Source organism: Harmonia axyridis, chromosome 4, assembly GCF_914767665.1.
Source record: "Harmonia axyridis chromosome 4, icHarAxyr1.1, whole genome shotgun sequence".
In the NCBI taxonomy this organism is placed as follows: Eukaryota; Metazoa; Arthropoda; class Insecta; order Coleoptera; family Coccinellidae; genus Harmonia; species Harmonia axyridis.
This window is the reverse complement of record NC_059504.1, coordinates 10,938,579-10,956,852: the sequence shown is the minus strand read 5'-3', so window position 1 is coordinate 10,956,852 and position 18,274 is coordinate 10,938,579. Positions and strand designations below refer to the sequence as shown.

The 18,274-nt window shown below is 36.5% G+C and overlaps 1 protein-coding gene across 3 annotated transcripts in view; it reads left to right on the top strand.

Moving 5' to 3' along the window:
- The first annotated feature begins 13,449 nt into the window (after positions 1-13,449).
- The window catches only part of LOC123678984 (neuroligin-1-like), a 260,712-nt gene continuing 255,887 nt past the window's right edge, over positions 13,450-18,274 (top strand). For all 3 annotated transcript variants that reach the window (XM_045616289.1, XM_045616290.1, XM_045616288.1), the window contains exon 1: positions 13,450-13,640. The gene's annotated coding sequence lies outside the window, so the exon portion shown is untranslated. The remainder of the gene's footprint in view (positions 13,641-18,274) is intronic.

Below are 18,274 nucleotides of genomic sequence, written 5' to 3'. Positions count from 1 at the left end.
TGATTCGTAGTCTTGTACATGCCGGAAGACGTGTTTATGTTATCTTGTTTAGCTTTTCTTATACGAGTATGCTACGAGAACCTTCGCTGATGCGTTATTTTGGATGAGATCACTTTCACTAGAAATGTTTGAAAAAATGTGTTTTTTCATGATGGAAAAAACTATTGACATTATTATTTCTGTTGATCGGTCACAAAATATCACTTTCAATGAAAAAATTGGGTCCTTTTTGCTGAATATAAAAGCTGAGTCAATAGTACTCGTTCAAATGTTTAAAATAATATGTTTTTCATGACAAGAAAAATGATTGACATATTATCTCTGTTGACCGGTCACAAAATATCACTTTCCATAAAATTTTTTCTCTTCCCCAAAAAAACTTAGTATCTATTGCTGGATATACAGAGTGAGTCAATAGTACTCGATCAAATGTTTAAAAAATTTGTTTTTCTATGACAGGAAAAATGATTGATATATTATCTCTGTTGACCGGTTGAAAGCACTCAGCGCATAAGCTTAAATTATTTTTGACTCTACAGGCTGGTCTGAAAGTGGTGAAACACGATACCACCCTGTTTCTTTTCGAAAGAAAATGCTAAATTTTTATATTATAGTGATATTCTTCATGTATGTGTGAAAAGTATACTACAGTAATACTCACCTGAGTATGACGAAACAATTGAGGTAAAAATGAAAATAGTGGAAGTAAAATATTAGGCCAATTGAAAAGTCCCCGGTCTTTAGTTAGTCCCAACCTTCGAACGATACGTGTCAAAATTTGACAGCAGTCCCACCATTAGTTTGTGAGATATTGCGGTGTGAGTGTAGCTACTTTTGTTATATGAAAAAGGATGGAAAGAAAGAATTTCGTGTGTTGATAAAATATTGCATTTTGAAGGGAAAAATACAGTTGAAGCAAAATCTTGGCTTGATGAAGAGTTTCCGGGGTCTGCACAAGGTATTCATTAATTAATTCATTAATTTCCTCCAAAAGGGCCAGACCATCAACAACGATAATTATATAGTGTTATTGGATCATTTGAAGAATGAAATCGTTAAAAAACGGCCCCATTTGAAGAAAAAAAGGGTGCTGTTTCATCAATACAATGCGCCGTGTCACAAATCAATGAAAACAATAGCAAAATTGCATGAATTCGGCTTCGACTTGCTTCTGAATCCACCGTATTCGCCAGATCTGGCCCCCAGTGACATTTTCCTGTTTTCAGACCTCAAAAGAATGCTCGCTGAAAAGAAATTCAGCGCCAATGAAGAAGTAATCGCCGAAACTGAGGCCTATTTTGAAGCGAAAGACAAATCGTTCTACAAAATCGCTGTATCATCACCTTCGAAGGCAACTATGTTGAATAATAAAATCGAATTTTGCCAAAAAAATGTGTTTTACTACGGTAGACCGGAGACTCTTCAATCGGCCTGTTATTGTTTCAAAATGAAGACCGAAAAAATCAAACAGATCTAAAGCATATGACGCGAATTTGGCTCGTAAGCTGACATGTATAATCGAGAATAACTCTATGATGCAGACACAAATCGACTAATATTTCGATTTCGTTATGTTTACAAATACCTAAGTTTATCGTATGACATTTACTTTCTTTTTATTTGACCTACCGCTGCAGCCGTCTATTGCAAAACGGCGGAAGCAAAGTTGTTCACTTAATATTATGATGATTTAATTAATTTGGCTTATCTTCAATCACTATTACCACTTAGTATTAAGTAGAGTTGAGTGTTCTTATCCTTTCAAAACTGTATGCTTGAAAATTTCACTGCCAGCTTCAATATGAAATCCAATACTCACCTGAAGATGTCATGTTATGACGAAACGAACCAGAATATTGTTTCAAAATGAATTTTCTTCAAGTAAATACCGAAACAATCAACAGATCAGAGCCGAAATAAATCAATACAAAATCATCGAGTAAAACTATCGACTTCTACCCTTGATGCTTCGAACTGAGTAATTCAACTCGAATATTAAATCATTTGATCAATTTCGGTAGGTAGAATCAACGTGTGCGCGAAGGGTACAACCCCAATTTCCGTAATGGCAACCCCGTCACCAAGATGGCCGGATAACCTTCTTCCATATGAAGAATTTATTCGGCCCATCAGTTCCGTCTGTCGGAACTAGCACAACGGGTTGTAAAATAAAAACGTCCCTTCCGCTCACGTCAGCCACTGTCTAGGAACGAGGTCCGGGCATTTCCGGTTAGCCGATATTCCGGGGCCTTTCATGCAAAAACAATGTTGAAATAGAAAATTCGTTGGAACGGCGCAGGGAATATCATTTTTCAACGCGGTAAAATAAATCCTAGAGGACCGATATCAGGGTTCTGGCAGATATAATTACTTCGAAATAATGATTTTTTGTATGAAAATATTTTAAGTAAATATATATTGGCATTACAGACAAACTGATCCTCGTATGCGGTTAGAACTACCGGTTCTTCGGTGGCTCGATTGGTGAGAGCATCGGACTAGTGATTCGGAGGTTGCGGGTTCGAATCCCACTAGAGGAGGTAGTTTTTCCCGAATTGAGAAACTTGCCTGTCATGCCAATATATATATTTCTTGATATAATTACTCTGTGTTGCCTTAATTCAAAATGAGTCACCAGATGGCTAGGAGGGTTTCAATAGATCAATAATGCAGTTTATTTACAAAACAGTAATACACATAACTGAATGGAGACACAAAAACTAATAATATAAGTACTTGTCAGCTCTCAAGAAACCTACACAGCTCGTCAAAAGTCTCTTATTTCTCAAGAGATAAACGATCCATGTTCTGGAAATGAGATGAATATTTTCCTCTATTTCAACTGCAATATATTTGATACAAAATCTTTGTTTGTTACTCTTTGCTTTAATGAACAACTATGTTTTTAAATAAAAAAATAATTAAATGCAGGATGAGACGAAAGAAAGAAAACCTAAATTTATCGATTATTTATAGTTACAACTGAATCCAAATTCAATAGTCCGTATTACGAACTCTACTTTCAATCAACTGCTCAATATGCCTAGGCATCTCAGGAATCAAGTCATTAATGAAATTTTCAGGTATATCGTTCCATTCTTCCGAAGGATAGACTAAATTCCTGAAAAGTTGAAGGTGGGTTTTGACGATTGGATATTGCTCTGCCTAAGTGATCCCATACTTGCTCAATTGGATTAATCTCTGGTGAGTTTGATGGCCAGTTCATTCTCTGGATATCGTTCTCTTGAAGAATGTTTTGAACCCTTCGTGTTTGGTGTGGTGGGGCGTTATCATCCAGATAAATGAAATTATCACCAAATTCGTTGCACAGAGGAACAATGATTGGTTCAATGATGTTTTCTACGTAGATGGTACCAGTCATTGTTCGTTCAACAATAAAAAGAGGACTACGGCGACCGATTCTTGTACCCCTCAGCACATAATTGATCCGCCTTGAAAGGGCACAACTTCCCGGACGAAACTGAATCGCTCTAGTCTGCCTGGACCTTTCCGAACCCTTTCTCGTTGACAACACTTTGTAAACCGAATCGTGATTCGTCCGAAAAAAGTACGTTGCGCCATTATGGTAAAAGCCAGTCTTAGTGGTGTGCTGCCTATTGCCAACGGGTAGCTCTATGTCCAGGCAATAGCCGAGGTACTCTTAAAGGTATTCTTGCCTTTAAATTTGAGGAATGCAACCGGCTCCTTGTGGTACTGGTTGAGTTTAAATTAACTCTGGCAATATGTCCTCAAATAATGACTTCAAAGGGCAGTTACATATACCTTTCGATTCCTTCAAGTAAATTTTACGATATAATGGTCTTCCCTTGCAGATGTTACTCTGGATCGACCAGGCACCGGTCTCCGGGCAACACTGCCAGTTTCCAGGGAAAAGGCCACTATTCGCCTTACTGAAGTCCATGGAATATTCAAACATTGTGCAATCTGGAGGTTTGACATCGCTTCTTGATGTAGGGCTACTATCTTGCTCGGTCAAACTGAGAAATTGGTCTCTGCGAAAATATTTTTTTTTCAAAAAGTATTTCTTGTTTCATTGATTGTCGCCCTAGCAAAATGTCAGGTATACCGGTCCTGGGCATAGTAATAAGTTTCCAGTGGTTGCGAATATCTGGGTACTGTACTGGATAACAAATCTAAATAAAAAAATAAGAAATTCTTAGAAAATTGAGTTCATTCAGAAAATAAAATTCAATTTGGAAACTGAAGAAAAATCACGAAGATTGAAGGTTCTCCGCCTTTTCTGAATTGAGCAATACTCTCAAAAATACTCTGATGTGACCAAAAATTTCAATGTTAAAGGCTACATAACGACCACACTCAATAGAATATTGCTCAGAAATGACGTTGAACACCCCGTAACTCGCTTATGCTTCGAAAATAAGGTATATGTCATAAGGCAAAAATGATTCTCCCATTCTTCAACGCTACTTTATATGTTTGCCCGGTGAAGAAACACCCTGTATACTCACTATGTGTTTAGTTCGAATAGAAAATAGAAGAAGTGTCATTTCACGATGAAATACTCCTTCAAATAAGCGATTAAAATACGCACAAAAAAGTTCCAACTATAATACAAACGTGAAAAACCATTTTTGATGTAGAACACCAAAGTCCCTCTCCAAGGCAAAAATTTGCATCGAAATGCGATTGTTTTGGGAGAAAGCTGTTTTATGATTCGCTCTCGCTTTACTCCATCGTAGGGGAATCCTTGAAAGTTCAGAACAAAGGGTTCCCGCTGGTTCGCGTTAAATTTTCCCAATACGAAAAAAAAAGCAACGCAAAAAACGCAACCAGTGGCCCGATCTATCCGTTATCGATCTCGAACTTTTTTTTACGGCGCCCAGAATAAATGTTTCGTCGAATTTACTGCAGTTGCTTTTATATGGTAACTAGACCGGCAAGAATCCGGCCTTTTACTGTCGAAGTAGGCGCTAACTCCAGCCCTTATTTATTAGACGGCACACTGTGTTTAAGCGTGATGGGAAAACTTTATCCAAAGGGCTCATTGCCTCTATTGATAGTGAAATATTCAGGTTCTTATCAGACTGTGTATGAGTTTTTGAAAATTTTCTTCGGGTTATTCAGGTTTGCAGAGAAAGTGGAAACAGAAGATTACAAAATTATATTATAAAAGAAGTTAAACTTGACGAAGGGTATTTGATAAGATCCTTTCATAGTGAATTTTATAATTTTTCATTCAAATATACTTTAACTGGAGTCAATATGGGGCGATTGATGAAATATACTAACTGACAAGAAAACCACAACACTCAGAAGGAGCTGTTTAAATTTGATTTTTTTCTGGTGAAACATAGATACAAGAGCAAGGAGTAAATGACTGAAATTTGAGAAAAAAATGAAGGGTTTACAATTTTTTTTTAATGAATTTGTTTTTAATGTGTTTGTCCACCGCGATTATCTATACACTCTCCAACAAGCCTCGGCATTGATGCAATAAGATGAAATATTTCTTCTTGAGGGTTACTATACCAACCTACCTGTATTTCATGTCTCCAAAGTCCAAGCCTTCTATCCATGATGTCCCAAACATGCTCTATGGGCGAAATATCGAGGGATGTGAACGGCTGTGGCAAAAGATTCACATGAGTCGCTTTGAAAAAGTTTAAACTAACTCTGGCAACATGAGGTCGGGTATTATCTTGCCGAAATATTGAATTCTCGAGCCGGTTAAGGTGAGGGTGAACATATGGCTCCACTATTTCTTGAAGGTTACGCAGCGCTGTTATGTTACCTCAAATAAAAACTAAATGTGACTTACTTGCATGTACAATAGCACTCTATACCAAAACGCCTACTGTCTGATGTACATGACGCTCAAGATCAAACTGAGGTTCACGTCTTTCTCCGCGAAGTCGTCTTACCCTTCTCCGGCCATCATGTGCACTCAAGGAGAATCGAGATTAATCAGAAAAGACGAACTGATGCCATTCCACATTTCAGTGTTCACATTCTCTGCACTACTGTAATCGTTGCTGGCGATGCTCAACCGTCAGAGGTAACACAAGATGGGGTCGATAATGCTGCAGTCCAAAAGACCTTATCCGGCGGTAAAATGATCGGACAGGATGGCCTTGTTCTCCTAACCACTCATCAGACAAAGATCGAGTTGTCGCAAATCGGTCACTAAAGGCCATAAGTCTTAGATGTCGATCTTGAACTTCATTTGTGCCCCTTCGACGTCCTGTGCCTACTCTTCTTCGATTTTGGGCATTATCAAACCACGCCTGACAACATCTCATACCTAACAGTAGTTGGATTTCGGTTCATACGTATAGCGATATCTCGAAATGATAACCCCGACTCCCGTAGACCAATAATTCAACCTTTCACTTGCTCTAGGCATTTTAACAACAACTAAACATCGATTTTGTATCTCCTCGGACAGCTGGTTTGTTGTAAATAAAAAACTTGGAAAAAACCGCTACAATACTCAAGTAACAAAAACTGTTTACATGAAAAACCCTTTTTTATTTCTCCAAATTCAATTAACTCTTTGCTATATTTTCCCTGAAGTTTTGCCATGTATTAATATTTGTATACTTGCTTCATTGACAGTAGAAAAAACTTTGTGACTTTTAGAGTAAGAATGTTATCTCTGTGATCTGTGCATCACCTGCAGTCATAAGTGGTAGATTGTCAACTTCAAGTCGATGAAACTAATGTATAAATTTCAGTTTATAAATGGAAAACTTTTCAGCTCTTCAGTTTATCTGGCCTAGCGAAGAGAATTGTGATCTATTTATATTTCTTTATCTACTCCTATTGAATTATATATTCATTATTCAACTGCTTTCGAGCAAATAATAGTATCTATTAACAAACAGCGTGAGTTATAATAACTCATTACTATAACTCACTATAATAAATCGGAAATGATGGATCTGTGCTTCTATACTTTTGTGCTTCAATTCGATTGGCCGAAAGGGAACATTCCATTATTGTTATTGAGAGGAGGAATGTCACTTTGATAATTTTGACGTTTATTGGTAAGTTTTGGAGTTTGTCAATAAAGTTCTTTCTCTATTCTTGTATTTTAGTATTCATTCTAATAGTCGTAGATAAAGTATAGTATTCAACGGTAATGGTCATAACTCACAACTTCATCTGCGTGAGTTATGACCTACATTACCGCTCGTTGAATAATATACTATTTACAGCTGAAAACCTTGTGGAGCTTTACCTTTCTGTTTCTGTTATCATCACCACATCGCAGCTTCCTGTCTTTGGCAATATGCCGATAATGAGCAATATCATTGCATTGAGGAACCATCCAACAAATCAATGTCTCAAACAGTTATCACCCCTATCGCCTATAATTTAAGCATACTACCGTTCTAATCTGTGTTTGATTTGCAATATTGATGGCGGAGCAGACAGAAGACCCAGCAACGTCGGATTGCGTCTATGGTATCGTCATTTCGTCTCAAACGATGCGTGTGATTTTCCAAAGGCCTCTAACGAGCCGTGCCAGAACAGTACCTAATATTACTCCAAAATGGATTCACACGCACCGGGCCATCTCTAGTAAGAGGGTTGGACACTACAGGTAGTGGGATGCTTAATCCTATCCCTAGTTCCGTTGGCATACACTTACAACTTGGGCTGTTTGGTCCGAATCGTGTCGATTATACTATTAATCTGATGAAATTTCATGTTAATCCGGGGGAGATTCGGGACAGTACAACTCGAGGGAACGAGGGAACAAATAATGCGAAACAACCTCAAGAGGACTTTTTGTTCGTTATTGCTAAAGGAATTGTCGAGCAGATTATTAGTTTAGTTTGAAGCGAACGAGTGAATAAATTAATAAACCTCTAAGGAGATGAATTGTTGGGGGATTCAGAAGAGTATGAAATGATGGAGAAAATGTATGAGTGTATAAATAAATGAATGAAGAAATCAAATATCGAAAAGTAAAAAAAAGAGGAAAGCAGAGATGTGAAGTGGGTAGTTTGTGAGCTATCGTTCATTTGTACACTAACTATACCATTGGAGACCGTATAAGGGTATATATGTGGTCCTCAAGGTGTAAGGAACATAAATGAATGAGCTCTCAAAAGCTCCTCACTTCATGTCAGTGTGCTCCTCTTTTTTTTTACTCATTTATATTTGCGTCTATTCGTTTATTCCTACATACATTCATACATCAGGTAATCATTTTCTTAAATCAGTCAGTGCTCTACTTTTTTTTGGACATTCAACTTGAATTTTCTTTGATTCTGTTGACGCACCAAAATGAAATTTCGCATAAACCGTGAAGGTTGTTATGATATATTCGATAACAAAATCATTAGTCATTTCTTTTTTTTTTTTTGATTGAGTTTCCAATTGTTTTGATGCCGCTATCAACAAGAAATTACACATGAACCTTGAAATGGTTATTTCATATAAATACGAATAATTTCAACCTAGTCAGATCTGTGATTACAAAAATACTAGATATTCCTTTTCCAATTAATTTTTCTATGGTTCCAACAACGCAATCAGCATGAAATTGCTATTTCATCTAAACACTTCAAACCTAAACTACATTGTTTTCGTGGTCACACAATATTGGGTAATTTTTTTCGATATTTTATGTGAATATTCTACTGTTCTGGTTACGCGATCAACAGTAAATTTTCCATGAAACTTGAAATTGTTCTTCTATGCCCAAATACAAATTCTCATCTCCATCTAATCTACAGATTTCAAACTATCAAGAAAATAAAACATCGAACGGTTATATTCACGGAACCTCTAGTCTACTTAGATTTTGCCCATTAACTAGCACAACCGTGGAATTCTAAATCTTAGGTCTTTTCGATTGGAAGTTATAGTGTTTAGGCTGACCAGACGGACAGAATCAAAGTTGAGGACAGATTTTTCATCATTCATTATCATTTTTGATTGTTCCTGGCTCTAAATTCGAAAATTACGGATATTGTGCCGAACAAGTTCTCGAAAATGCAGGAAAAAATGAATTGATGAATCTATGAATGCATATAAATAAATGAAATAATCGATAAACGGATTAATAGATGAAGTAACAATAATTGAAAAAAAAATGAATAGAAAAATCCAATGAATTGAAGGATAATTGAAAGAATATAGAAATAAGTAATGAGAATGAAACAGATTAATCAATAAATGGAGTTATATTTGAAGAGACAAAAACATAAGAAGAATATCAAGAATCAACAAATTCGATTAATTGAAAGAGTATACATATGAATATTTGAGTGAAAAATGAATGAATCAATGAATGCAGAGAAAGGTGAATAAATGTAATGTAAATTAATTGAGAAAAATGAATGAATAAAAAAATTAGTTAGAAAAAAAAAGTTTTAATAAAAAAATGAATGAAGAAATTCAATTGAATGAAAGAGTATATGTTTGAGTGAAAAATGAATGAATTAATGAATGAAGACGAAAGTGAATAAAAAAAATGAAAAATAAATTGAGGAAAATGAATGAATGAAAAAAAAATGTTGAAAAAATGAATGAATTGAAAACTAATAGCAATGGGTTATGGGTGTTTATATTAAATAACAAATTTTAAAAATGAACTAATTGGAAAAAAATGAATCTTCTACTACCGGAAATAAATGAATGATCATATAAATGAATAAATGAATGAATCTCCACTAACTGGCTTAAATTTCCCAGAAACGAGCTCAACCTGATATACTTGATATTACTCAGCGTCAATACTGAAAGCACCCTCATTAAAGGTTGCCACACACGAACGATCGAACGTTGTCCATCTTTTGTCCAAGTACACGACACAACGCCATAAACATTTCCGTTTCGAATATTCGCAAACCTTCATCGTTATTATAAATTTCTGCCCGTTTGTCCGTGGTATTCGGTACGGACGAAATGGAGATATATCAGCCATAAGCAATTCCACTGCCATTTGCGGGGTAAGGCGTATTTCTCTCGGGAGGAATGAGGGTCATACCTTGTGTCGGACCTGCATGGACTGATGGACATATTTGGGGTCTGGAGGATCCGCGTTAAACGCGTCAGGTTTACTTGCGGCCAGCTGAACAGGAACCGTCGTCTGTACGCTCATGGAATGGCTGGGGGGGTGGGGATGATCGATCCTCCGGCGCTCCTTCCCGCTGGGGAGAAAGAGTTACACTTGATCCGGGTTTTCGGGGTGGTGGTAGGAGATTGGCACTTTTATGTGCGGGTCCGTTGATGCCTTTCAGGATTTGTACAATGTCTTGACGTTTTATTGAAAGATGTCCGGTGGGGAGTGGTGGGGGACACAGGGATGGATTAAATAATTAAGGAGATGGTGTCGTGTTGGTGTCGAGGGGTTTCTCGAGAAGGGTTGAGAATTCGGCTTTGTGTTGTTGAAAAATAATAATGAATGAATGCCACTAGAAAAGGTTTCAACATCTGGGATAACAGTAATACTATCACCCTTAATCATCTGCTATACATGGATGATTTAATACCGATAACAGACAACAAGAACCACCTGCAAACTATGGTCAAATTAGTAGAAAATTTTTCGAAGGATCTAGGGATGGCATTAGGACTCGACAAGTGTCTTACTGTCAGCATAGTGCAAGGAAGAATTCAATATGAACAAGTTGACCTTTCATATGGACTAGAGATAGAAGCAATGAAGATGGGGATCTTCATAAATACCTTGCAATTGGAAAAAACTGACAAATCAACCATTATAGAATGGAAGATGACTTAACGACAAAAATTCTATTTATCTAACAGCTAGAACATGATGAGAGTTGTTAATATATAGCTTGTTCAATCCTTATTCCATGGGCCATTATTATTACTGAGGGTCGTTGCGGCTCTGTTAGCTTTCCGGGAACTGCGACCAAATTGATCTTCTGTTCTTAACCCTACCTTTCCATACAAACCCAAATAGGCCGTCAACATCGTTTACAAAGCCGACGACACCCTTAGGAGCCTTGGCGGCTGAAGAATCCAGAACTGACTTTTCCATATGAGTAGTCCTTAGGCCAGTCAATCACGGACATTTACACATTATGGGTTCGGCTGTTTTTAGTTCCTTTCCACAGGGCTTGCAGATCTCATTAGCTCCCTTACCTATGCGGTACAATAGGCATTTGCACCAACAGTGACCTGTAAGCAGTCCCACCATTACCCAAAGCTCAGCTCGTGGTAGCTTCAAGAGCTTCCTGGTATAGGTCGGTGAAAGCACCACTTTTTTTTGCCTGAACAAGAGCAGTACTGTTCCTCCAGAGGGTTTTCCTATTGTTTCACTCTCATTGTTGGACCGCTGCCTTATAATGACCTTTTTCAAGTGCAAAGAAAGGATCAGGACCAACAGGTTGATGCTCTTTTCGCAAATTCATGGCCAGAACAGCTATCAAAACCTGCAACGCAAAATGAGATCTTTGGTGACAAAAGAAAACAAGCACCATCCCAAAAGCAGCATCGAGAGGACAATATTGCCACGAAATAAAGGAGGCAGAGATCTGCAAGACATTGTGGAACTTACTCATGGGTAATGGTAAATAGAAAGTCTACGAATATACTTCAGAGACCAAACAAGCGTGGCAGTGCTCTACGCCTTGGCTAAACTTTGACCCTAAAATTGCCAAATAAAAACTCTTCTATTATTAAACATTGTGTGAAGCCCACGAATTAACACCTTTACAATTGCACAAGAAGCATGTTTCATACAAACATCAGACAATACCAGAAAACTGCAGAGATGTGGGAGAGGCCTCCACATGGAAGACATTTCAAAGAAGTGAATCATGATCACATCGAAATCGAAGCGTCAAACTATTGGCTCACATCAGGTGGAATGTAACCAGAAACGCAAGGTTTTCTCTAGCCATCTAGAATCGAGTGATCTCAACGAGAAACAACTGCAAGCATTGCAGAAAGGATTGCACTATCACTGATAATTGATGCAGAAATTGCAAAAGATTTTGATACATTTTTTGCAATTTCTGCGAAATTCGAGCATTTCAAGCATATCGTTGATGAACAATAAAGAAATTAGAGGTCCCAAAACTGATTCCTGAGGAATGTCTACTTTAATATTGATTCTGACCTTTTATCAAGTACGAATAAGCAAGCTTTTGTATTTTCCTATATTTTTGGGCACTCGTTCTCTGAATCGATTACTCAATCATTTCGAATTTTGAGTCATGAACGGTCTCAAACGATAAGATCCGTCTGTATACACGATAACTTTCGAAGGGGACACATAGAAACTTGAAACTTTTAGGGTATTTTCGAAGTACGTCTTTATCTAACTGGCGAAGATATTCGCTTGTTTCTCATTTCACCAAGATGACCGATCTGTATGTCAATGTGTTGTCATGTGTGCGTTCGTATGTGTTGGAGGAATTTTGTTTTATTGTTCCTGATTCTATCAAGAAAGGTACAATCTATGTTTCGTTCAAAAAATGAATTTTTATTGGAAATGAAACATTCAAAATTAAAAAAAATCAAAAAAAAGTTTTTTGGATTTGCCTCTGGATTATCTCTTGGATTGTTCCAATATTCGTTTCTGGTGTTTGTAAACTTTTTCTGGATTGAAACAATTATATGACGGGTTGAACGGAGACGTTGAAGCTCTTGAGTATAAGGAACCATATAAAGTTGGCCTATTTGAGACAATTCATTGAACCACACCATCTGTTCTGATTGTTATATCATTACTCTGCATCTCAAATCAAATAGGGAAGTTATATTTTGAAGCTACATTTTTTCCATTTTTAACGAATTGTGAATTGATTTATTCCTGAATGTATATACAAATTGTAGGATAATACACTTTTGGTAAATAAAACGAGTGTTTTGTTTAACTTGGTTTATGACTTTCCATTCTTTCCATTTCGTAGAATTGTGAGGTCAGGCTCACGACCCAGTTCAACTGACTACAGAGAGGGTAATAAAATGATAGAGATATCTGTTCGGCGAACGACCACTAAAAAATATGATGAAAAGTATAGTACTGACTGCAGATAATAAAAGTACTGACTAAAACACCTAGTGGCAAGTTTTGAATTTTCATTTCAACAACTTTATACTATTAATTATGAAATTCAGTCAGAAAAAGCATTCACTTATGCAACCTAAATTTTACAAGTACTTTTGAAACATTTTCATCAATGTTAATAAATCCTTATTTCACGTCTCGCTCTCAAGATCAGTAAACACAAAACACCTGAACAAATCACATGCTCCGATCGTTGAATTGAACATTATGAGAGATAACTCCTGCAGTATAAATCACGATAGGTTGAAAGAGCTCAGTCAGACTCCGGGGAAATTTCTCTCTTCGTAATAAATTTCTTACGAAGAAGGATCGTCTGTTGCAAAATCCACCGGAACGAGAATTATTGGAGTACTTTCTCCTTAGAATACATCCCCAATACTGTGACCACCCCCAACGATTCAGGCATTTGTTTCACTGCTCAATGCTCAGTGCTTTCTCGGTCTAACCATCGAGCTGACGTGATAACGTTCTCTATGCTGTGACAGTTCGAAGCTGTTAGTGTTCGTGTGAACTTATTTCCGTCAATTAGGAACATACCCATCGGTAAAACGCAATACTGTGATAAAGTTTTCTGGGAAAATTTGAATATATGTTGGAGGTGAGTTTGTACTAGAGATGCATTGTATATATACGGATAATCATTTGTATATTTGAAAATAGTTATAAATTCGATTTTATTTTGACCGGATTTCATATATCAATATCTCATATATCATATCTCATCTGTTTATTACTGAGTACACAATCTTGACCTATGGACTTCCTTTTGAATGGCATGGGAAGACGATTCAAATCAAATAGGGAGATCAAGAGATTAAATTGAGGGGATGCTGTTAAGTCCTTGGACGGACATTCTCGAATTAACCTTTGATAGAATAACTGAGGCAGAAGATGCCTAAGATAGACTCTCTGAATTCCTGTTCGATACGCTTGGAAGAACAATCTGTGCTAGAGTTTATTATCGATGATTGCACGAAGTAATTGGACAAATGGGTTTGGGAATGATGTTACTCACATTCTTTGGTATGATTTCGGTTTTAGGTTAACAAAGTGAGATTACCATAAGATGATTCGGTATAAATGATTTTCAAATTTACTGAAGAATATTTTAAGTAAAAAGAGGAGAGTATTTTCGTTTTCCTTTGCGGTGTTTCTTCGCATAATTAAGAATGATTGAACACGAAAAAATGCAAATGGCTCTCTGAATATAATTCCCAAAACAAGACGACGCAATAATTTGAATGGATGAAGGTATATTTGAAAATAGAGCCACATCGATAAAATGTATAGGTATTAGATAATAATGAGTTTTCATTCTGAATCATGGATTGCATTCGCCATTTTGCAAGCTTGTAAGTTTTCAGAAACTTTTTTTACTATTTGGATTATTCGACAACGATCAGCATATTGAATTATGTATCAAGGAATTTCAATACCGGGAATTAATTAATGAATACAGTTGTTATTCAAGCAACAATAATATAAAAAATTTTTTTTGCACACAGCATTACATTCCATTTATATACATGTCTTTTCAATATAAGAATGAAAAACTGATTGTTATCAACGTTTCGAAACGCTCATATAATTTTGTAAAGTTTGATGTCACAGTTATATAAAGCGAAGTGATTTAAATCAATAACCTACATGACAAATATTATGTTTTCAGGGTATTCTATTGGTGATAGTAATCACATAACAATTTCAGAATCGAAAACAAGGATGTTGTGAAGCAAGAAATGTTTTTTGATGCAGTATTACCAAAATTACCGTTTGGAATCAAAATAGCTACGTATAGAAAAACAATGCGGATGTTTCAACAAATCTTGCAAAAAAAAGTATGAAAGAACTAAGATTATAATATGTTCGATGAGAAACGTTTGATGAGTTGGATGTTTCACCTGTAGGTTTTCAGAAAACATAATTTTTTTATGTGAATTTTTAAAATTATTCTTCCAGACCATCGTATCAAAAGCACTTCCCAATATTCGCAAAAATTTGATCTTTATTTCGCAATTTTGTTATAGTTTTAGCACTTCGATACAATCAGGTCTTTTGTAAAGCAACATTCTGTTGGATGATTCAAACCGTTATAAAAACCACATAATTTTTTTTCATACAAAAAATCAATTTAGATTGCATTAGAAAAAACATGTAAAAATATTTATAAAAAGAATTTCGGAGAAAAATGAAAATGAGAACCTGCTTCCATTGTATGAATCATTATTTTCGAGATATCGATAGAATTATTTTTGAGATATCGTGAAGATCTGATTATATTTATTTTCTACACTGTGCTCCGATCTGTTGAACGTTGCTATACAGAACGAATTGATAGTTGTTGAGATAGGATGAAATGAATTTGATTTTCTACCAGATCCTTTGTGCAATCTTCCCATTCTGGCTCAATAAAAATGCCTGTCAGAGGAAAAAGGCAAAAACTATATTCCGTTTCGAAGATTCATAGCCAAGACGTTTTTCTCTCAATAGATCTGGAAGCAATTCGTTGGCAGAACGAGACATAGAGCTGAATTGGATCCTCCTGGATATTCGCTAAGGACTTCCCATCCGAAACATTTCCATATTTGTATGCAACAAATCGGTATTACGAAAGAATTTGAATATTCGAAGAATTGAATTCAAAGGAATTCTTGCAGAAAAGTAATCTTAGGGAAATGGAATATTACCTACATAATACCGGAACTACTCACATACATAGTATATTCTACTGAATAATATCAATTATTCTTAAGGTTTCCAGTTAATGATAATGATTTCTGAAAGGGAGAAATTGAAATAATAAGAATTATTTGTAGTGTTTCCAGTTCATGATAATCAATGTTACATAGGCATAAAATTCGCTTTCGCCTTTGTTTTTTTCCAAAATTCGAGGCTTCATTGTGAAATAGTGGTTATACATTTATGATTCAAAGTATTGTCCATCGATCCAATTTTTACTTCTTCATAAGACCGGTAGTGCTGGTCAGCCATTGATTGAAACAAGTGAAGGAGCAACGTCTGGAGAATACGGAGGGTATGGTAGTACTTCCTATTTCAACGTTTCCAAGTATGTCTTGACCACTTTCGCAACATGGGGTCGAGCATTGTCATGCTGTAGAATCACTTTATCTTATCTCTCGTTGTATTGCGGCCGTTTATCCTTCAATGCTTGGCTCGAATGCATTAATTGCGTTCGATAACGATCGCTTGTGATTGTTATAGTCGTTTTTAACAACTCATAATACACTACGCCGAGCTGGTCACACCAAATACTGAGCATAACGTCGGACTTGTGGCTGTCGACGTGGAATCATGGCCAGGATATCCGCATAATTTTCTGTACTCGGAGTTATCGTAATGAACCTATTTTTCGTCTCCAGTCACAAAGAGATGCAGACATCCCTTCCGTCTCTGCCTTGCAAGCAGCTGTTCACAAGCAAACAAACGCCGTTCAACATCTCTCGGCTTAAACTCGTACGGCACCCAGTTTCCTTGTTTCTGAATCATTCTCATGACTTGAGAGCATTCGATGACCCTCAGCAGCAGATTACTTAATATTAAAGCAAAAAATTAAAACCTCAGTCAAATGATGAGAATTTGGCTCGTAAGTTGACATGTTCAATCGAGAATAACTTTATGATGCAGACACAAATCGACTAATATTTCTATGACGTTATGTCAACAAATATCTAAGCTCATTGTATGACATCTACGATCTATTTATTTCGACTACCACTTACCGCTATTGAAAAAATAGTTTCCCTACAACTGCTATGAAAAGTAGCGTATTCTTCATAGCTTACTCAATTTCAAAACTATGTATTGCTCATACTGTGGGAAATATTATTTCTCACGGCACTTTGCCCACACCTCGCTTAGAAGACCAATGAAATTGGGCTTTTGAGTCATTTCTATGGAAACGCAATAAATTATCACATACTGTCAATGAAGGCCATTTTGATTTGAATCAAGTCCATTACTTGAATTATTGAAATTTGTGCAGTTGTAGGAAAAATATAGTGTGCAACATGTGGAGAAAGTCTCTTTTTCGCTCGTGTGTTTGCGGCACTCTCCTTTCAGGCTTATGCCAAAAACTTCCACACTCGCGAGAAAAGTTGGACTTTCCCCACTTGTTGCATTAAACACTATTCCGACTTCTCGTTAGTGATTTTCTCATTTTTGGTCAATGATTTTATCTATGTTGAACACCACAAATTGATAAAGTAAGAACAATATTATTATGAGACATTTCACTCAATTTCTCCACGAATTTGATGCAATTCAAGAAGTTGTTCAACCACAACAAAAAAACATTTATTCTTCATGAACACACTGTAGGACATGTCTCCATAAACTTCATTTCATATATATAAAGGGTGTTTTTTTAGAGCTAAGGAACTTGAAATTGCAATAAAACAACGATGGATTATTTGATTGACATGAATTTTATTTATCCGCAAGATAATCTTGTGGCATTACACTTCAAATATGATTTCTGGCATATGACCGCCACAACTGGCTCGGATGTAGTCCAATCTGGACGTCCAATTTTCGATGACTTTTTCCAACATTTGTGGCCGTATATCGGCAATAACACAGCGAATGTTGTCTTCCAAATGGTCAAGGGTTTGTGACTTATCCGCATAGACCAATGACTTTACATAGCCCCACAGAAAGTAGTCTAGCGGTGTTAAATCACAAGATCTTGGAAGCCAATTCACAGGTCCAAAACGTGAAATTAGACGGTCACCAAACGTGTCTTTCAATAAATCGATTGTGGCACGAGCTGTGTGACATATTGCGCCGTCTTGTTGGAACCACAGCTCCTGGACATCATAGTTGTTCAATTCAGGAATGAAAAAGTTGGTAATCATGGCTCTATACCGATCACCATTGACTGTAACGTTCTGGCCATCATCGTTTATGAAGAAGTACGGACCAATGATTCCACCAGCCCATAAAGCGCACCAACCAGTCAGTTTTTTTGGATGTAACGGTGTTTCGACATACACTTGAGGATTAGCTTCACTACAAATTGTTTGTTGACGTAGCCATTCAACCAGAAGTTTAGCGCTTCATCGCTAAACAAAATAAAATGGACATAGTGCGCGATACGTATTCCGCACAGAACCATTATTTTCGAAATAAAATTGCACTATTTGCAAGCGTTGTTCAGGCGTGAGTCTATTCATGATGAATTGCCAAACCAAACTGATAATAAATCACTTGACA